A 22,892-nucleotide genomic window follows, 5' to 3' on the forward strand; every position below is an offset into this window, starting at 1 on the left:
GAATTTGGCCTCTTGCACAAACAGAGATAGGGAGCTGGAGATCAAGATGGCTACTCCCATCCTCTGATGTCATAAGCCCAAGAGAACTCAACACACCGGATCTGATAGTGTGCTTAACAGTTGCTCATACAGCACACTGCCTAAAATAATACAATAAACCACAAACGAGGGCCTCAGAATGACCAGAGTTGAAACAGCACCACTCTAACAGTGAGTCTGAGTCTTGACAAAAGTAGCAGGATGTTTGCAAGGCCATTGTACTGGATTGATATTTGCTCAGGTGTTTGTCTGTCCACATGGCCCATATGGGGCAATGTGATACTAAAAGAAACACATATATGATGATCTTTCACACTCTGGCTATACCCAGTCCTACATATTTAGCCCACATGGCGATCACATTCATTTAGAATGCTGCATAAACTAAACGCAGAAAACAAAACTTCTGATTATTACTTCCACTTTGGCTCAGGAACACCTCACAAAACCATCTCTATTCAACAGACACATGTACCAAAACTAACTACAACAGTAAATGTTAAGGTAACATCCAAAGTGTCTTAAAACTTGGCTTCAAGATTACGTATAAGATCCAGAAAGCAGTGCACCTCACCTGGCGCGAGTAAGACTTGCATTCAGCTTTTGCGGCTCTTTACTGTAATTTCTTTATCATACATTTATAGCAGACACAAGAGACAAAAAAAAGCAAAATAATAGTTAATAACCGGCAGCTTCTGCATGCTGGCATGCTGGCTTTCTGTGTAAATAACTAATATTCAGACAACCTCATCAATGCCAAAATCAGCGCTTTTCCTTCTTTTCCGTAATTCCCCACAGTAATAATGCACACCTGTCATTTGTGCACATTATTCCACTTTAAAGCACTTCCTGCTAATATGCCAACTTGAGACAGAATGTTGCAATAGAAGAATTTATTCAAGGATATAATACATCTGGTCAAAAGAAGAGAGCACGGCAATGAGCAATTAAATGCATAATGTATACATTTTATATTAATAGAAACTAGCTCTTAAAGAGCTTACAGCGTCGGGTAGTGCATTTGTATCAAAATGGATGGAACTGAAAAACCTGAAATAGGTACAATAGTGGCAGCAGTGAAAGGCTTTTACTGTGAAGCAGCTGCAGGCATGTCACGTACACTGAAGCAGGGCTGCAGCTAACAAGTGTTTTCTTTTTGGACCAATCTGTTGATGATTTTGTCAGTTTACTGTCAGTTGGTGGGGCCATCAATTATATGTAAATTATTTTACAACTTAAAGAGACTAATCTGATGATGAAATTAGTTGCTGATAATTTTTTTGTCGATTAATTGATTAATTGTTCCTGAGCTACATTGACATCTTAGTCATCAGACTAAGCAGAAGCAAGGGCGTAAGCAACATCACATGATTTGTTTTATTTATCCTTAGTGGGGAGGTCACTTTTAATTAATTTGGCTTTCGACAGCTCATCACCCACTGAAATACAAGAGGGCTTTCATTTTAGTCTGGTGCTCCATTGACTCAGTGAGCTTTCGCATTGCGTTTCAAAATGTTTTGTGTTTAGACCAGTTAACATGTGGGAACATAGTGCCTACTGCTCACCTTCCAGTATCCACTGGTTAGTGAACGTTAGCCTTGGCTGCTCTGCACTGAGCACCACCTAGGTTGGGTGGGTGCTAGCTAGCTAGAGCAGCTTATTTGGAGATTACTGCTGGTCCTGCCACGGGGACAGCGTTTCTTAACGTACAGACCAACATGCGTAACTAGTCAACAATATTCTCTGCAGATAACTCATTAAGGGTTATCCACTGAAATCCCTAATGCCTAGTAATACTGATCTCATGGCTCAAAAATAAATAACACCTCACCTATCGTAAAACTTCAATTAAAAGCCTTGTCCCAATTTAACGCCTGGCCTCATTGACTGGCCCGGTGTAGCAACACATTTTGACAAATAAAGGCCTGTCTCAATTATAAGCCTGGTCTAGTTGTCAAGCAGTTCATTTTTATTTGGATGTACTAAATAGGTTGTTGACGACCTACCTGAGGTAACGTTAGTTACACATACAAATATAAATGGTTTGACTTATGTCACTATGGAGATGCTACATATTGTTAGCTACAGTAAAGTTTTTGGACACCCTTAAAATTTTACACAATCTCAAATATTATCATGAAATATTTGTGGAAAAATCTTTTTTGTGTTTCAAAAGGTGTGGCTGCATTAGACAGATACAAACAAATACAAATTATATTTTTTTGTTTATTGTTTACAAGAAAAACTAACAAAACTAAAATCTTGACAGTTTCAATATGTCAGTTCTCAACATTGTCGGTATCAAAGTCAACAAATAACAGAGAATGTGTTCAAAACTGAACAAAAAATAAATAAACCATCACATCATCAAATTAATATTTAGTAGTCCTGCCATTGGCACGTAGTAGAGCTCTAATCCTGGCTGGCATGTTCCCCACGAGCCTTTCACACTGTTGAGGGGTAATCTTGTCCCATTCTTCTTGAATTACTGCTTTTAATTCTTCTAAATTCTTTGGTTTATGCTTTGAAACAGACCTTTTGATAATCCACCACAGATTTTCAATGGGGCTCATGTCCGGGGACTGAGCTGGCCACTCTAAGACCTGGATACTGTGCTCCTGCAGCCATGTTCTACTGGCCTTGGTTGTGTGGCAACAGGCATTATCTTGTTGAAACATCCAGTTTTTACCTCGACGGAACAGTGCATGCGCAGAAGGGAGCACGTGGGTTTCGAGAATGGTACAATATTTGGTAGAGTTCAATGTGCCATCACAGACAGTGAGATGACCAACACCAGCAGCACTCATGCATCCCCAAACCATGATACTGCCTCCACCATGCTTGACAGTAGGTACTGTACATGCTGGAGATAATGCTTCGCCTGGCCTTCATGCACCCTCACATTAGTAGGAGGAAGATAAAGCTGGAAACTGGACTCATCTGACCAGAAAATCTTCTTCCAATTCCTGGCTGTCCAGTTCTTGTGTGCCTGGGCCCAACGCCGGGCTAACCTCTGTCTCTCATTGATCAGGGGCTTCTTGATAGCCTCGTAGGACCTTAAGCCATGATCTAAAAGTCGGCCACGTACAGTGTGGGTGGAACACTGGACACCAGTTTGGTTTGACCACTGCTGCTGAAGCTCCTGTGATGTCAGTCGGCGGTTTTGCCTGCACATGCGGATCAGGATGCAGTCATTTCTTGCTGAAGAAACCCTTGGACACCCAGATTTTGGTTTGTCTTCCAAGCTGTTGGTTTGTCTGTATTTCTGCAGAGTGTATCCAACTGCTGAAGGACTGCATCTGCACTTCCTGGCTATCTGGCGGCAGCTGTACCCTTCCTGGCTGAGAATCTTTATCTTCAGGCATGTTTCCTGCGTTAGGTTCCTTGTTTTAGCCATTTTTGTGTCTGAAGAACTTTCCAATGTGCTGGCTTTATGTAGACACGAAGCTTGGCAACAAAAATTGTGTCTTTTAATAAAAAGAACAACCTTCATCACTGGTACCAAAATGACCCAATACTCAAAATTTCTTATGTATTTTTATGGAACCAATCAATTTTAAGTTTTTAATGGCTTTTTTAGGATTTATTTAGTATTTTGGCTGTGACTGTACTAAAAGTAATTGTACTTGAAGACCTAAGAGTGATTCTTAATGCAATATTTCACAAATGCACGGGGTGTCCGAAAACTTTTTTCCACCACTGTGGGTTCATTTCATTTTACTAAAACCAGAGAAGACCAAACTTCATTAAGATTTACGGGCAGGGGGGAAAAACAAAAGGTGACTCCCTACCGCTGTCCTAAAGTCAGAATATGTGTCCATTCCTCGATTACCTGTTAAGTTATTTATATTTCTTTAGTCCATGAGGGTTTTTCATAAAAATGACTTATGAATATTGTGTTAGCAGAATAAAGTGGTGTTGTGTTGATATGCCAGGTGCCGTATAACATGTGTCATAACATAACACATAATTGATATTCAAAGTGTAATTTTTATACAATTAATATTCATACTTGTTCAAATAACAATTTGATTGTATTTCCTATCACTGCTGAGCAACAGTTTTGTGTGAAAGGAATTAAAGGCCTGTCCCATATAGACACCTGTCCCTATAGAGGTCTGTTGTTTTCAGCGATTTAAATAATAATAGCCCGGGCTACTAACTGAAGTTTTACAGTATTTACCTTAATGTTCTAAACAACATGGAACATTCTTGAAGCTCAGGTCATTTTTTTTAAGTTTTTATTTTTACTTGCTTATTGTACACCTTTGCTTTTAGTTTTAATTCTACTCTATGCTCAGAGACACACCACAACAAAGCACAATTGTAATATATTTAAAATATGAGGTAATTCAATAAGACCTTCATGAAGATGTTGTCGACAAGCACATGTGCAAAGTCTGTTGTTCAATGCAATTTAATTTGTGTAATGGTCAGTTCATCCCTTAATATCAAATTGTCAATGCACATTAATTTCACCGGATCACCTACTGAGACACTGTCTTCCTACGCTGTGTGCAGCCTGCCCACCCACCCTTGTTATCACACTTATTGTTGTGAGTTTAGTAAACATTTACTGCACAACCTGTTTTTCCCGAAAGTGCAAAAAAAGGCCTTTGTGTGTCTGAATCTCCGCATTGTTCCTTTACACCAACTAATATTCAGTCAAAATAATGAGGCTCTAAAAATGTATCCGTAATTCAGACCATGAATAAAAAAACATTTTCAAATTAAACTAATTTAAAATATGCTTTCCATTGTAATTTTATTATTACATTAACATTTTAGATCGCATTGTTCATTAGTAATCAAAGGTTTTTAAAGGTCAGTTATTTTCTAATCAAACTAAACAACCCTTGTGAAGGCGGTAGAGGTGAACAGTGAAGCAAGTGCTTTATGAAAGGATATTCTCAAATACTCCTCAAATATTACAGGAATGATACATCTTCTGTTGCTTTATAAAAAGATTCCATTGCTCCTGATGCATTTACATCAAATATGACTACTCAAAGACCTCTTGTCTGTTCTTAAACAATACCTGTCTTCATCACTGTATGACAGCCTTTCAGTAGCTTTGTATCTGAAGGCTCAAATCATCATCATGAAACCCAACATCTGCTGATGCAAGTATGGGCCAAGTCAAGCAGCAGCAAGAAATATTTATTTTGGCACCAAACCTTTAATCATTCTCTTTACCAGATACAACTGAGGGACTGTGAAACCAGAAAAACTGAGGTAAAGCTTCGGTTTCAAAGTCAAAGTTTTTTTGTTTTTTTTTTTACTCATCCGACAACTGGTGACTGCATCATTAGGTGTGAGATTCAGAGCAATGATTAGAGACTGTCGATAGGATCATTAACAACTGTGATGGCTAACATTTAACTTGCAATATTAGTTACAATGTTATAATATTACAGCGTTTTGTAGACTAACAGTCATTTGGCACAAAAATAAAAAGAAATGGATACCTAATCAATGAAGTGCAGCAGTTTTCAAATCATAAAACACATTAAAATGGACAAAATTTGGTGCCTAATATGGAACAGTTTAAGATTAACAGTTTTACGAAGACCTGAATCTGGCCAGCTGATTATTCAATTAATCGACTGACAGAAAACTAATTGGCAAGTGCCATTTATAAGCAAAAATACTTAACATTATCTAGTTTTAGCTTTTCAATTATGAGAATTTTCTGCTACTTTGTCTTATGTGATGGTAGAGCTGCAACGATTAATCGTCTCATCAATTAGTCAACTATTAAACTAATTGCCAATTAATTTGATAATCAGTTTTATCGGTATTGCTAGTTTATTGAGAAAAAAAAGTCGAAATTCTCTGATTCCAGCTTCTTAAATATGAATATTTTCTGGTTTCTTTACTTTACTCTTTACTTTGACAGATAACCAAATATCTTTGGGTTGTGGACAAATTAAGACATTTGAGGATGTTATCTTCAACTTTGGGAAACACTGATTGACATTTTTCCAACAATTTTCTGAGATTTCATAGACCAAACAACAAATCGATTAATCTAGAAAATAATGAACAGATTAACTGACAATGAAAATAACTGTTAGTTGCAGCCATATGTGATAGCCGAATAAATATTTTGAGGTTTAGGACTGCTGGTTAAGCAAAAAAAGCAAATAATAGACATTAACTCTGGCTTTAGAAAATTGTGATGGACATTCTTTACTATTCTGTGACATTTTATAGACCAACAATTAATCGAGAGTATAATTGTTGGTGAAAAACAGTATTGTTTGCTGCAGCTCTAGACCAAACTACTTTGTAGTTACGATTACTTACGATTTGTGTGTTCTCTGCTTGAAAACATACACAAAGGTACAGCAGTACTTTAAAAGAAGTTTCTTCCATGTGCAGCACCTACAGCATCAAAGAAAATACTTTTTTTTTGTCTTTTTTAGAACTTTAGCACTATTTTCCTCTTAAGTTTTACCTCTGAGTATAAAAGATGCAGACATTATGTGCAAGCTGCATTTAAGTTATTGAGAAAACACAATGAGTAAAATCAAGAAAATTCCACCATGCTGAAGGGAGCGCTAAGTGTATTCAAAGTGGACGATATGTGTGCTTAGACCTGACAGGGTTCTAACTGTATTAACTCCTGGAAACAGCCTGAGAACAGGCTCACTCAGATGGAACCCTGAAACAGTTCAGACTTACTGAGTGCCCGAATGTCCCCGCTGCAAATACAGCCACCAGAGACACTGACTACTAGAGGGTCAGGACAACTGAGTCACTCCTTCCACATTTGTGGGAAATCTTAACACGCCATTCCTGTTTGAGCTGTAGCGAACTCACTTAACCTCAGCATCCTTTTTGACCACAAAAAAAAAGGTTTGATGTGCAGTGACTGCACATTCGCTTTTATCACAGGTCAGTCTATAAAAAAGTTTAACGGCACTATTACTGAAGTTAAGCTGTAGGCATAAAACAACACTACACATCAATATAAAGTTGTTCCCATCTATTATTTGTTTTGTCTTTAAAATGTCAAAAAATGGTGCCTATCATAACATCCCAGAGCCCACTGGCATTTTAAAATGTGTTATCTCATCTGATCACTGATATAAAACTCAGTTTACTATCATATATGACAAAGAAAAGCAGCTAATCCACATATTTGAAAAGCTAAAACAACAGCCAGACAAAATGTTAATAAATCAAATACATTTTTTTTTAAATAAAATGACAATATTAACAGTGTGAACAGGCACATTTATGGAATAGTTTTTGGCACAATCCTGCTGTATTATTTATGGTGAACGGACATGGAACTGCTGCAGGTGCTGAAACCACAGCCAAAGGATAACTGGGAAGCGTAATTAACGTTTCGACTGCCGTACTGTCCGGCTAACATGCAACCATATGTCCATGTGCCCACATATGCACAGCATTCATAAGAGGATGCAAATACACACAAATGCAGTGAACCAGCAACATCACCACCTCAAATACACACAAAGGTCTGAATTTTAACATCACCTTGTGTTGGGTTTTTCAAAACTTTGCCTCACCTGAATATCTCAAAACACACATTAAAGCCATGAATATGTCACAGAACAATATTTCCTGAAAAGGATCTCCCAAAATTTTCTTAATACATGCTTTGGAAGTTATTTTGGTTCAGATTAGGAACGGTGCCCTCAGATGCAAGCCAGCCAAAATAACAGCGTCTGGTTTGCAGCGATTCTTTGGCCTGCGTGCAGCTCACACTCTCGTTGGCTCACAGTTGGCTTTTATCTGTCAGCGCTGTAGCAGATAACAATACTGGTTCAAAAGAGAAAAGCTGGTCCGACCTGAATGACCTTCATATTCCAATACTGTGCCGCTGCCTAATCCCTACACAGAAGAATAACGTATTGACAGATTCAACCACAACACTGCAAGGGTGTCTATTATTGTGTTAGTAAGCATGTAAAGTGGAGACACTGCAGGTAAGTGCTGTGCTTTTTGCTCATCGCTTTCGGGTTTTTACAGATTTTCATGAAAAGCAGATCGATTCAAATTCACACTTGTGTTTTGTCCCCCTGCACCCAAAACTGTTTGGCTTCCTGCTACAAGAAGATGCCAGAGTTTACAGTAAACAAGTCTTCATGCAGAAAGGAAAGCTCAGACAATGAAGAGAGGGGAAGAAAAATGAACAAGGGAAGAAAAATATAGGAAATGACAATGAGGTGCAGATTTTGCACAAGAGTAGGGCTGCAACTTTTCTCTGTAAACAGATATCTACATATGCGTGCAGAATCTTTAGGCAACAGGACATTTTGGTATCCTAGGTGCTCTGATACCCATTTGTAGTCCATTTATTGCTTGAGAAGGATCAACTAATCACATCTGAATAGGAGGCTAACTGTCTGTTAAGATGATGGTTGCATGGGTTCCAAGATGCAATCTCGGAACCCATTGGCTATTGTCTGATGGTAATTTGGCTTTATATTATCTTATTTATTATTTACATGCAGATATCTGTTTATAGAGATTAGCTGGAATGACTGGCACACAAAAGAGGAAGTCTTGGCCCAGATATCCGCTGGCTACACCGTATCGTTGCCCCCAGAGGCCTGTTGTCGTCAGACCAATAGCCAGTGGGTTGCAGGATTGGACTACAAGAGTTTCATTTTTAGTCAGTTTATCACTTCTCTAAAATGTTAAGAAAATAGGGACAAATATAAGTGTCAGTTTCCAAAAATCCAATGTGAGGTCTTCAAATTGCATGTTTTGATCAACCTATACTCCAAAATCCAAGGGTTTTATTTTCACAGCAATATAAAAAGAAAATAAGCAAATTCTAAAATCTGAGGAGCTGTAACTGGCAAATATTTGGCATTTTTGCCATAGTCTGTCCATCACTTTGGTCCAGACTGCAATATCTTAACAACTATTGGGTGGGTTGCCATTAAATTTGGTGCAGATATCTATGGAACCCGAGCCCCAATCACTGACTTTTATCTAGCTCCATCATCAGGTCAAAATGTATTTTGGTTTTGTGCTACCTAACAAATGCTAACATGCTAATCTAAGATGGACAACATGGTAAACACAAGTAGCAACCTTCAAGGTTAAAAAACTGCAGTTCATCAAATGGCCACTAGAGGCTGGCTCCAAAACAGAGTGGGGGTGGGGTGGTTGTTATATAACTTTTTATGTAACTCGCCCTTTTCCATTTTATTAAAGCTTAAAATTATGCATATTTGTGAGCGGTGGTGCTTGAGTGATGCGCCATCTGCGAGGTGTCGCCAGTTGAACCTTTCATCGGCTCTGGGCGTCGCAACAGTCTATGAGTCAGATCCACCCTTCCCTCCTCCACAGCTTCACCCTCTCATCCAAATATGGTCACTTCTGGCTCAAAAAAAATAAAAGAAAATGGTGACAGCCAAAATGCTACACTCGAGGCGGGAGTCCACATAACAATGGGTGACATCACGGCAGCTACATCCATTAGTTTATACAGTCATTGAGATGACATAATACCTGCTAAATCAGCATGTCGGTATTGACACTGTGAACATGTTAGCATGCAGATTACAGCACCACTTCACCTGTACAGCCTCACATAGCAGTGTGATTATAGACTCGTGTTGCTTGATAAGAAGTTTCTAATGAGAAATTGATTATTAAAGTAGATGTCAGTAAATTTTCTGTCAATCAACTAATCAGTTAATTGAAAGTTTCAGCACTACAGCAATTTAAAGTAAGATAAATAATGACCATATAATTTTCAATGATTTTTCATAATCAGATTGCCACATTTTTACAATGTATTTACCGTAAGTAAACTCTAGTCTTAACTCCACCATACTTTAACTAGAAGTGTAGGCTATCAGTGAAAGCCTGCCACTCTGGCCTCTTATACCTTGATCACTGATTATTGTAAATGCAGGTAAACATGTAATAATAACCCACTTTAACGTAACAGGGTTTGACATTGGAATTAATTTACAGCATCACAATCTAACCACCTGAATGTGACAGATAGATATCTTGTTACTGTAGTCTTGATGAGCCTATCTGTTACATTACAACAGCCTTTCAGTGATAAGAACAACAGTGAGCTGGACAGTGACCTCACTCCTCTCTGCCTGTGATCAGAGCGGAGAGCTTCCTTAAATGATGTGATCACATGGCGCTGCTTATTTGAGAAAGTCTGAATACACAGAGATGAGACATCGATCCCACCTGCCCAATCAATGGAGCAGGCCTTTTCAGAGGAGATGTGAGGAATCAATAATGTTCGGTATAAACGTTTTGTCATAACATTCATCAGACATCTGCTGGAATGGAATGAAAGGGACGGGAATGGCATGAAATACAACAGAAAGAAAACAGGAGGATAAAGCTGGAAATATACCTGTAACGCCATCACACATGTCCCTTCAAACTGTTGGCATACATTTTGACTTATAATGTAGTGATTTTAAATAACATCCAAACTTCAGGCTTCTTTCCAATGCTGGTGATATTTTTATAGAGTCTGTATTAGCTGTTATCCTCTGAGATCAATATTCTAAATAAAAATTTCACATTGAGCAGAAACATTAAGCTAAATCATCAGCAACAGATGTGGATCCTAAAACTGAAACCATGTTAACAATAAATCAACCAAGCGTGGATGGGCCTAAAGTCACTGAGAGTAGCCAAAATCATCAACATTGTCATTCAGTTTCAACAGCCACCTGACTAAAAACACTATTGGTAATCTGACCACAAATCTGCTTCAGGAAGCATATGGCACCAAAAAAAGTAGGTCAACCATTAAACAGCTAACACGGCCTTGACCAGAAACATTCTTCTAGCTCTGCTGCTTCATCTCGAGGCCATCTGAAATGTCTGATGTTAAGCATAAGTACTTTGCATTAAAGCTCTTACTAATTTAAAGGCGGCGTCATACTACTGCAGCCTTTCTTGGAGTGGTATGACTAGTAGCTTGTGGTGGCTAATGTTAGCTAACGTTAGCAGACAGATATTAATCTGACCTCTTCTATACTTGTGCTACTGTTAAAGGGGAACACCAGCTAAATTAAGAATCCAACATGTTTCCATGGCCGATAAGTTCAGTAAGTACGTGAGAACATGAGCTCCTCTCTGTCAAAACCACAAACCAGAGAAGTAAGTCTTAAACTTGTGATGTCATCAAGTACAAAGTCTGGAGCTGCTCTATAGCAGTAAATGGGAGCCTGATTTCGGACCATAAGAATGACATGTATGAATTTTGAAAACAGGCATAGCTGCCCTTTTCTATCATCCTGTAATTGCCATGTGTTGCAGCTGTTCAACATTGGATCGCTTTAAATGGAGCTGAAGGTCTGTCCATGATAGAGGACTGCTATGTTTGAATGCACTGGTTTCTTTTTTGAAGACAGGAAGTGGGTTTCCCCCTCAAGCATTTAAGGTATTAACTCACTAAAACTAATCTTTTGTATTAAATATTTTGTTTTCATTTGATAGATTTTTTAGAAATTGTCTACGGTATATTTTTCCCAGGAGAAAATGACTTTCAGATCTGGTGTTAGAAGCTTTTCGGCTGTTACATTACAGAGGAAAAACATCTTTTTTACCTGCATATGTGGGTTTAGGATATTTCCTCTCAGCAACAATAAAATACCTTTGTTTTACAAGGGAGAACATTTCTCAGAAAAGAACTTCAGTGTCTCAAACTGTTCTCTTCCCTTCTGGCCTACACAACTGTGTGGTATTATGGGCCACCAGCTTGCGTTAAAGTAGCCACTGTTTGATCTGTACCTGATGTGCCAGTGCCATTGGTCTATATTTTGGAGGTAAGATCAAAACAGTCTACCTTGGTTTTATCAGATCACAAGTTCCATTTCCCGTCATGGGAATGAACCACATGCTTGCAAAATTAACACGTGGTTTTTGGTGAGAAGCAGCCCTACCCCTCAGCTCAGAAGTGTTAAGAACACATGAAACTCCCGCTAACTGTGGACAGACTCTGCTATACAGCCCTTCGGTTATTTTTAGCTTGCTGTTGGCCTCTTGGTAGTTTTTCCTTTAGAGCTTCCTCTTTACATGACCATCCATCATAGCAGCATGACCTGATCTAGATAAGGTCCTCATGGTGCCATAATTCCTCCAAGTTTGTCTTCACTATGTTCCAGAAAAAAAATTAAAGGGTCTTAAATCTGATTTTATGTCTGAGTCTTTCTGCAGCAACATCTCAGAAATGTTGGCTCCTTGCTGCCCATGCTCATCTCTGAAAATCTAGTTTTATATGATCTAATTACATTCAATTAAGCACAAGTAGCTCACTTCTTAATTTCCAATACAACTAACTGACTCTTAATACAATTCTAACCTTGAGTTAATGAGTATACTTATATACTTGCACAAAGGGACTACAAACAGTAGCCTTTTGTGTTTAACTTTCTTTTACTGGATACTTCAACTGAATGAATGAGGGAAAAAAGCTGGACATTCTTGGTGAATTTTCAGAAAAACAGCTCAGTAATCCCAGGTTGTCTCGGAGGACTGGTAAATACAGGTGCAGAGCCTTTTACACGCTGCAATCTAGTGAGCGTTGCCGATCTGTCTGCAGCCTGACCTTCACAGGTGACACACTCAGAGGGCGTTACAAAGAAACGCCTCACCACTGCAGGTCCGGGTGACCCTTGACGATTGTGTGTAAAGGAAAAGATCATGTACGCTTACCACCATCCTATAAAAGTGACTGAATGTTTAATGGAACAAAATAAAGCAGTGGATGCAGAAATTAATCCTTTGTTTTATGGGTGTTTACATAATATTACAGCCCTGGTTTATTTTTCAAAATTATACTCAGGACATCATCTGATTCAACACCAAAATGAAAGCATTTGTGTGATGTCACCTCAATAATAAAGGACAACGACCAGAGTCTAAAGGACTGAGGCATTTTGATCTCTGGACCTTGAAGTATTCTGCTGACTGAGGCCTTCAAGCAAGACCTCGCATCAAAAAGGCAGACACAGAGGGGCTGAAAGAGCGAGGGAGGAATGCCGTAAGTATGGCTCCCAGTCTGCAACACTATGCTAATCCCAGGAAGAGATGATAGTTTTCTATTTTATGTCTGCCTCGTCCATACTGCAAGGTCAGACGGTGCATGTGTCAGCCTGTCCCTCTCTGACAGATGGTTACCTGACATCACCCACCCAGTCAGACGGCCTTTAATACTTAATATCGCTGCGCTCACTCTCCTCTTTATATCCTGTCTTTGCAAACCAAGACAGTTCCTTTCTCAATCAAAGACATCCGACTTGCTAATTTGCGACATGCCTCTCTGTAAAACTGCACCCAAAAAAAAGGGAAAAAAGAAAGAAAAAAGAAGCTGGCCATCATGGTACAAGTAACCTTGCTCCAAGGGTAGGCTTTGTGTTTAGCAGAGGGCTCAGATTGTTCCTTCTGAAAAGGGGGACGGCTACAACACAGAGCACTCAGTAGCAACATTTGCCCTCTTTTGCACAGAAGATAATGACCGAGCAGATTAAGGAGGAGACAAGAATTAATGGTCGTCTTCCGTGTGGCGACTGTCTTCACGTTGTCATAGTGAAAACTCACCTTAAAATAACAACAATTAAAAAAAAACTACTACTCCATTCAAAAGGTAGCCGCTTACAGTCTTTTACATCTCCTGCATTCACGTTTTAATCACAAGCTTTCAGAGATATTTATGTGACCTTCAAGCCTGAAATTTTCACAAAGCAACAAAAACAGAGGGCTGGTAAATCCCTCTGCTAAAGCCTGCTGGGTGTGAAGGTTAGATTATGAAAACCCTTACATAGTCGCTCCCTTTATTGCTGCTAACAAAACCAAAAATTAATCTTTTCATCTAAGGTGAACTTTTTTTTTTAGCCACCACGTGTCTGTTAAATGCAAAAAAGCACCAAAAGGGAATTTTTTTTTAGATAACAGCAGAAGTCAGAACCTGGGAAACCAAGTAGAGTTGAATGAGGATAAGAGGTGGAAGCAGACAGACGTGCATGGTTTGAGTTCTCTGGAAGCTCAACCTTCTTTTAGTACAGTCACCTCACTTGGCTTGCGCTAACGTCTCTCTGTCTCTGTGTCTCTCTCTCTCTCTCGGGGCTGACAGAATTATCTTCTGCATCAGAGCTGAGGCTGGGCCAACGCTCCACACAGAGGACTCCATTTCATGCAGCCAGCCCCACTGTGGCCAAGGAGACACTGCCAATCATGCTGGAGTATCAGTGGCATGGCCATCCACCATTTTGTGCTCCTCAAGGTCTTTGACTGTCCTGCTCAGCTGAGTGGAGCAGCCTCTGCTCGCTCTGCTATCTCGTTACACAGATGGAAGTGTTTAACTTTAAGAGCACAGACCTGAGCGAGCAGCAGCTTCCCCTCCTGTCTGTTCCTCTGCTGACTGTCATGGCAGTCAGCAAAAGCAGAAGTGAGATGTGTGGTTTTTTTTTTTTTTTTTTTCCTTTTTTTGGTTCGCTGCAAAAGATGGCCACCTAGAGTGTGGCTCTGCTGTTCTTCACAAGCTGAAGACAACATCCAAGAGAGATCTGAGGACAGCGCCTCTAAATATGTAGCTTTCAATCACCCTGTCACCAAAAACTTTAAGAAAATATGTGTTGTCTTCTGTAGATGACATCAAATACAGGTGACCCGACAGGTTCTGAACATGTTTCGGTGCTTCTATGAGAGAAGTGCAAATCCTTTTTTTCTAGACTGAAAAGCATAAAAGATAAAACTTGGGGCAACCCTCAGCAACATGATTAAATATTCCATCCAAAAATGATTAAGTGCACAATTTAATTAATAGCCTCAGGCGTGCTTATTTTTACAATTTTATATTGGAAGGAATAGGTAGATATATTTGGTTTTCTCAAGAGGTTTCTTCCCTCGAGCTTGAACAGAAAAATTCTCAGAAAACGAATTCTATCAAGTACTGTACACAAGTAGGCTACGGCAAAGGAAACTCATTTATTTGCTGCTCTGCACACAATACATAAACCATACGTGCTCACAGTCAGGCCTATGAGGCTAAAAAACTCCATTCAGACCTCTTCAAGCTGAAACACACAAAGTTCACGGACTAAATAAAACACTGCTGAAGAGTCGGGCAAGTGAAGGATGTCCAAGGACAGATCTTGGAGAGAAACCAGGAAGTGTTTTTCCACAAAGACAATTACTTCAGGAAATCTTACATTCCAGCCTTGAAGTCCATCTCTCCTAGGAAACCATTTCCTGACATAAATCAATCTGCTGCTGTCTCAAATAAAGTTGGTTATCATCTTAGAAAACAAAAACTCCAATCAAGTGAGGCATGTTATTTGCATGACAGTGATGAGATCACCTCTTTCTCGCTGTGAGCAAAACCATCTACCTTTTACCTCATCCTAATCACAAGTCTTAACCTTGATTTCAGTCCTGCTTCATCTATCAAAATGCCTTCAGCAGGATCCAATTCCACCAATTCGCCCAAAGAAAAGAGACTACAAGAAAAGACTGTGAGATGCACTGAAGAGTTTCTTGTAAGTGGTGCTCAGTGGACAACTGCCAGAAAACACTGCAATGCTGACTTCCTTGTAAGCCTGACATGGCAGTTACTACAGTTACAGGGAGTGGGTGAGGTTACAAGCTAGTCAGGATGGAGGATTTCAGAGTGACCAAAAGAGGACACAGGAAGCAATAAAAAATGAGAAGAAACGTCAAACCCTTTGTGGTTTGTTCTCAGAAACGTTGGATGAAAGACTTTTCCTTTTTGGACAGCTTTTTCTTTTAAAGCTCCTGGTAAGTTTATCTAAGAAGAGAAGAGGTGAGGGTTCCTCTCCAGGTTCACCAAAACCGACCTCTTGAGGCAGCTCAACAAGTTTGAGAAGGGAAAGATGAGAGACCCATCAATATTAACTTACCACTGAGACCTCCTTTCCAAGCTCTTAAATATTTAATCGTCCTTGGACAGCTCTGTTGCTTCGTAGGCCGAGCCAGTGTGGATCCCTTCTACAAGACCACTCCTGTTCCTGCTCAATGAAGGCCTTGTCCGGTGGCACCACACTGCCCAAGGAACGGGCGTCTCCAAAGAATTCAGGATTTTTTTTTTTCCACCACAGGCAGCTCGAGGCTGACAGAGTTGGTTCACTGTGTCTTATAAGAGAAGGGCATAAATCCTGAATTCAGGCTGGAAACCTGAGTAAGCCGCGTAGATGGCTTAATTTATCTCAACGGACAAACTGCCTCATCAGCACGGCCACTTTATACCTGAAGTCGTCTTTTCTATGAAACTACCCCCCTCCCCCCTATATAAACTAGCAAAGATAGACAGCTATACTGAGCTACAAGCTTGTTTTTTCCAGGAGGGGAAAGGTGACGTTGAACTGTTGATGTTCTGATGGAAAGCAGAGAGGAGGAACCAGTTCTGCAGCAGTGTAACGTGGCAACTGACAACAGAAACTGAAGTGACACCTCAAGCAAGCCACGTCCTTGTTCCATTTAAACCCAGACATGATGCTGCTTTTTAGTGTTTCAAATAGGCCTATACCTAGCAACACAGCACTGAATTATTCAAAGGATCCTGGCTGTTTTTTTTTTCTAACAATGCCGTGCTTTCATATCTAAATCAAATATCTAAATCATGAAAGAAATTTGTTTACGGGGTGAAAGAGGTTGGTCAAAAGCAAGCGGAAAGTAGAGAGTTTTTTTTTTTTTTTTTTGCTGTGCTGTAATGACTATAGTGTTTTGGATCTGGGGCCTGTGTGTTTCAGCACACTTACAAGTGTAGCAGCGGGGCCCGGCTGCATCTCATGAGCCATGCATCATGTCAAGAAAGCACTCACTGGAGCATTTCAATTTGCTTTTGTGCGTCTCCCTGGCCTTCTTCACTGCCCCAGGTAGAGAAGAATGGAGGAGTGCATCACCCAATGTGAGTGAGTGAATGAGGGGAGAGGGAGGGAGGGAGGGCAGGAGGGAGGGGGGTGCATCTGTGTGTGTGTGTGTGTGTGTGTGTGTGTGTGTGTGTGTGCGCGCAAGAGACACAGAAAGAGTATCAGAGTGAGTGATGAGCTTCACAACCACTTCCTTCCAGCGTTCAAACCATCACAGAAGTCTCTCTTGTTTAATCCTCTGTCCTCTCTGTCGAGCTTTTTAAGCGTAATCCTGAAATACCTTGCAAAAATCCAGTTATGTAATTTTTTTTTCTCTAAAAGTATCTCCCATACATAGTTCAGTTCTGCCCTGTCACCTTAAAGCTGAACTGCAGTAAAGAATGGGAATGAAACAGCTTGTGCAGAGGTAAAACTCAACCAGTCTGATTTGGGTGACCTTTGTTGCCCTCCAAATACAATACAAATACTTAGCCAGGCAAAAAGTTGGACAATAAAATTAAAATTAAAGCTCCTATACAAAGGTCAAAGTAAAAAAAAAAATGACAGTATCTTATAGCATGTTGCAAGATACTATGTTAAACACATAATAAATCAAGGCTGTGTAAATATATTTCACATGGAGCATGTTTAAAGGTAGAAATCGTAAGCTACTGTTTGTACAGTCTCTGCAGATACATACACCACCACACCTTTAACCTTGAACAAATTACGGCACTTTACTGTAGAAATATGATGATATTTGAGGAAGAGCTGGATAAACAACACGTTTTGCCTAAAGTTCAAGAAACCAACCTGTATTTCGACTCTGGAGAAGCGAGCTCCGGGCTGACTGTGTGTCAGTTAGTTTCAACTGATTAAACACACGTAGGGCTGACCTGAAGGCTTTGAAGCTTCAGTGGTTGCCATGGTAATTGAGGTCCAACTTGGTAGTCAAATGCTCTATTTATTTACATATAAATTACTCACCAATTCCCAAATAGCCCAGAAATGATTAAAGTATCCAACATTATTCATTATGCATCAACATCAATTATTATTAGTTAGAAACTTAGCGATGGTTTTGTGACTCTGATTCGCTCTCATTTATCGTCAGTCACCAGCAGTCAAGCAACAGTTTGACTACATGTGAAAGTTGAGTGCCAGAAACGCCAAAGGACACTGGCATATCACAAATCCACAACAAGTTCGGCAAATCACCTTGCTATTATTTAATGTTACTGCGGCCTTTGCACTATTTGGGGCAGCCCTGTACACATTTGCTTAAAGATATACATCATGCAAGCAAAATATGAACTAAATTTACTTTAAATTTAGTAGGGCTGCAGCTTACGTTGTTTTTATCACTTATCTTTTTGTCAATTTTCCAAAGCCCATAGCCAAATATTCATGTCTTGTTTTGTCTGATTGACAGTCTAAAATCAAAAAATATTCAATTTACCAATACATTAGATAACAAAGAAAAGCAACGGTTTGCAATTATATTAGTTTACAGTTATATAAAATAAATTCTTAACTGATTATTCAACTAATGATTTCAACTATAGGGCTGGCATGCTACCAGATTTTCACTACATGATAATCAGGCCCAAAAAAAATCACAATATTGATATCAATAGAGAATTTGGAGAAAAAAATTATTTTACTGAGAGTCATCTTTAACTTTGTTTATATGTTTTGTCTCATTTTTGGTAAACGAATAGCACTCAAAATATGATTGCACATAGTTGGGGAGGGAGACAAAGTGAAATCATTCAAGTGGCTTTGAAAAATTTACAATATATAATCATGCATGTGTGATTAAAATGATTTCAGTATTTTCTTTTTTAAATATCATGGTTATTGTCAAAACCAATATATCATGACATCTGTAGTTTCAACTTTACAGTATAGACAAAGGCTCTCTACAGGATGGGGCCTCAAGATGAGGTCAAAAGTCAAGATCCACCTCAGGGCTCTGTGCTTTTCAGGTTTTAATTTACTTTAGTGGTGAGTATTACCAGAAAGAAAAAAATAATTAATCAAATGACAACAAAGTAATTGCCACAAAGAGAACCTGGGGATTTCAGGGGCCTCTGAGAGCCTGGGGCCCCTGTTCACTTCCTTACTATACCCATGTCAGTAATCCAGCCTTGGTTTATTGTAACACTACAACACTATAGAAGTACCAGAAATGCCATCTCTGCTGCAGCAAAAGCAAACAGCCCCGACCTTCATGACCTTAGCTGGTGAGTTGAAGTGAAAACCTGAGCACACAGATTAGCTTCCAGTGTCGCACGAATAAGCTTTACAATCGACAAAGAGTCAAGAATGTGTTGAAGGCTTGTGAAAGTTACTACAGGAGCTCTGAGTGCGCAGAGACACAGCAGACAGACAGTATCCCAGAGAGAAACATCACAATCACATCCAGAGTTAAATCACTGGGCTCATTTGCAGAACATCCACCATCCACCAGACTACATATCCATTGCACCTGTCTGCGAGACAAATGTGTCGACCGCAGCAGATTCCTGCTCGGCCGTCCTCTGTCGGCTCCTCCTTGAGAACCTGTTTGCCCTGCCACGCCAGGGAGAAGGAGCATCGCCACCATTTTGATTGCTCTTCTCAGCCCCAGCATTGTCGCAGCACAGTGTGTCAAGCTCACAGTCTCCTTGTCAGCAAGATTTCACACAGTGGCCAGGGGAACTGCAGAGCGTAGCACAGCCACACACACACACATACACACACAGTAACTGCCACAGGAACACACTACAGCTTGCAAAACACGCCTCCTTCGCTCTCCTGACAGGCTGGTCAACAGACACCTTTAGGATATAATGTGTGAAAAGTCACCTAAGGCTGTACAGTGGACACAGGGTGCATTGCAACATGAGTCATAAATGGACCAAATCCATTTGTCTGAATAACTTTTAAAGTATTTAGGCAACCTCACAATAACAAGCACACGTTTGCCAGCCAATAAACAGCAGGCTCCACTAACTCCTGTGTAAATAATTAGTTTACAAATTACGAGTAGCACCATAAACACTTTACTTTTCGATTTAAAGCCTTCGACAACAGCTGACGCACAAAAAGTCATCCAAAACACAAAAAGAGAATCATCTTGAGAACTTCCTTTAAGAAACTGCAGCCATTACTTCACTCCCTCACACACGCACACACACACACAGAGGAGACAGAATGTGTGTGTGTGTGTGTGTGTGTGTTGAGACTACTTTGTTGAACATTAACTACTTGCATGGCCAAAACACTGCATTATTCAGCATTAAAATTCCTATCTCATCCATGTGTCCCTCGGCCATTATAATCACAAACACGTCCTGTCCATAAGTGTCATCTGCAAACCACACAGGGGACAAAAATATAATCCCACATATTCACAAGCCAAATTGTGTTTAATCATGCAAAAATGAAAGCAGCAAGTTAGTCCATGGAGTTAACCTTCAAAGGATCTAACCTCACTTTTCAGAGTTCTTCTGCTTCCTGTAGCAGACTCAACTTCCGAGGTGAAAAAAGCAGAAAAAAGAAGAAGAAGTAGAAGGAGGAGAAGAAGAAGAAGGTTGTGGCCGATCATTTATGAACACAACCTTTGTTCTGGCGTGAGGGATCCTGCCTGTCTGACTCCAGGGCTCTCCTTGGAGACTCATCTGCTTTCCTCCATTTTATGGTGAAGCCCTACTAGTATGACATACCTGACTTGAGACCAGTGACAGCAAATAAGCATCCAAACAGTGCAGAGAGGAGAGGGGGGGACAGGGACAGGCGGGTTAACAACGTAGCCTAGCAATGAGAGCAAAAACAAAACAGTAGAATAAAATATATATAAAGCCACCACCATGAAGAGACATCTAGCTCCAACCCTGTGGACTCACAATCGCCACCAGATAAGCTTTCTTTTTTAAAAAGCTGAGAGGAGCTGCTTCCTCACACTGGACATGGCTTTCATAGTGTGTGTGTGAGTGTGTGAGTGTGTGTGACTGGACCAGCGGCTATGCCAGCTCCTCTGTGTCGCTAATGGAGGCTGGTTGGGAGAGGAGAGCAATCCGTGCAATGGCTTCTCCATGAAGCTAACGCGCAACAACACGCACGGCCGGAGAGGGGACGCACAGCCGGGGCCAACAATTCCCCTGACCAGACATGTCAGAATAACAAAACACTCCGCTCCGGTGCTGCTGAAACACGCAGGCGACCCCTCTTTACACCGCCGCGTCCATTTCCTTGTGTCACTTTGACAACAGACCGAAAGGCGACATAGCGAGGAAGCGGTAGGTTGGTTAGGATATTAACTGGGAAGCGAGAAGACCCACTTGACTTTGGCTGCATGGGTGCCAGCCGGAGCGCCCACCGACTAAAATCTCGCCCCGGCTTCCTCTCCCAAGTCGCCTGGACCTGGACTAAAAGGAGAAAAGGTGGTGGAGGCGGGGGGGATCAGCTCTTTCCAGGTCATTCACGAGGCGCTCTCCAAATTATATCCCATGATCTACCATACCGACGTTCTCGCAGACCTTGAAAGCCCAGCCGAAATCTTGGCGAAACTGGAAATATAGTGCAAGAGGAAAAAACTCACTGGTACAATCTTCTCCTCAAGCGATCCTCCCAAAAGTTGTCCTCGTATTTCATGCGTGCGCCCGGTCGGTCTAATGGATGATCGCCATCTTTCCTGCTTCTCCTTTGCTGCAGCTGCAGATGACCTGAGATCCGTCTGTCTCTGAATAATGAGCAACCACACAGACAAGGAAGACAATCTGCAAAGCAGGCTACACAAAGAAGTTTGGGAGACTAGCAAGCACCAGAGGGTGCACAAGAGTTTACGATGAGACGAGGGAGCATCAGCAGGATGGACAACGTCTATGTCTGAGAAGCTCATCCTTCATCTAGACTGAAGTCAGATCGCCCTGCAAAGCCTTATCAGCGGCTCAGACCACCACCAGATACATGCGGGGCTCTGTGAATTTTATATAGGCTTTCCATAGTGTGTCTGCCACGTCATGGGGTTATCTGCAGTTCACTTTGGTGATGATGATGATGCTGCTTCACACTTAAGCCAGACAGAAAACAAGACAGACAGCATAGATAGATAGATAGATAGATAGATAGACACAGAATTTAAACCACCACAATGAATTAAAAATAAATATTTAAACACATTCATAATAAAATATAGAAATATATGTTTAAAAACACACACAGCCTCCATCTAATTATCACCACTCTCTCCCTTTTATCATCTTTATTCAAATAAAACCCCAACAATACATTTTGCATAATTAATCCTGCCCCTCATTCACACATAAACATGGCCGATATGTTGCAGCATGTTGTCATTACACTGTTATTGTAAAGTGTACATGCTGCTGCTGCTGCAGGCTGCTGCTCTGTCCACCAGCTGCTAACAAAGAGGGAGCCCAAGACAAAAGGTGCAGGGTCCTGCTCAGATGTATGTCAGTGTAAGGGTGGGTGGATGGATGGTGGTGGGAGGGGGTTGAGCGGCAGTAAGGGGGCACACACACACACATACACGCATGGGAGGGTGGGTAGTGAGGAGAAGAGTCTACCTTGCATGATTGAGCGACTATAATGTCATCTGAGAGCGTTTAGGTGCCTTGTTGAAAATAATTTGTGTTAATGTGCTTAATAAAATGTATTTTTGTGTGTCACTTTGCAGCACTCTAAGATATTTTTGATATTGTGGAGTTTTTTTTGTATCTTAAAACTGAAGATTTGAATGTATTGCATGATGCAAACTGACCTTAGTTGATCTTTTTTTGCAGCTGAAATCCACAATAAAGCTTAATTTCATTAAAGTTACACTCAGCCTCAGTTGTGTTTATTTCTCTTGCAGAATTATGGGAAAATATAATGAAACACACACTAATACACAACATTATCTAAATGCCAGTATGTTTATTTTGAATACTTGCTCATAGTAATTACTGTGATCTGTACTGTGCACGCCGCTCTCTGTCTTTTGCAGACAGTAGATGGCAATAACAA

General features: G+C 40.4%; 1 protein-coding gene across 4 annotated transcripts in view; it reads right to left on the reverse strand.

The window, feature by feature from the left end:
* The window catches only part of znf462 (zinc finger protein 462), a 64,165-nt gene extending 41,548 nt beyond the window's left edge, over positions 1-22,617 (reverse strand). The window contains exons 1-2 of one of the 4 annotated variants that reach the window (XM_049603532.1): positions 21,466-22,617; positions 20,591-20,678 (exon numbers count right to left, since the gene is read on the reverse strand). The gene's annotated coding sequence lies outside the window, so the exon portion shown is untranslated. Of the gene's footprint in view, positions 1-20,360; positions 20,570-20,590; positions 20,679-21,465 lie in introns of those variants that run through there. The other 3 variants (XM_049603531.1, XM_049603534.1, XM_049603533.1) reach the window with 3 other exon arrangements.
* Between the last annotated feature and the right edge of the window lie 275 nt (positions 22,618-22,892).

The sequence above is a fragment of the Epinephelus fuscoguttatus genome, linkage group LG18 (assembly GCF_011397635.1).
Source record: "Epinephelus fuscoguttatus linkage group LG18, E.fuscoguttatus.final_Chr_v1".
NCBI classification, from domain to species: Eukaryota; Metazoa; Chordata; class Actinopteri; order Perciformes; family Serranidae; genus Epinephelus; species Epinephelus fuscoguttatus.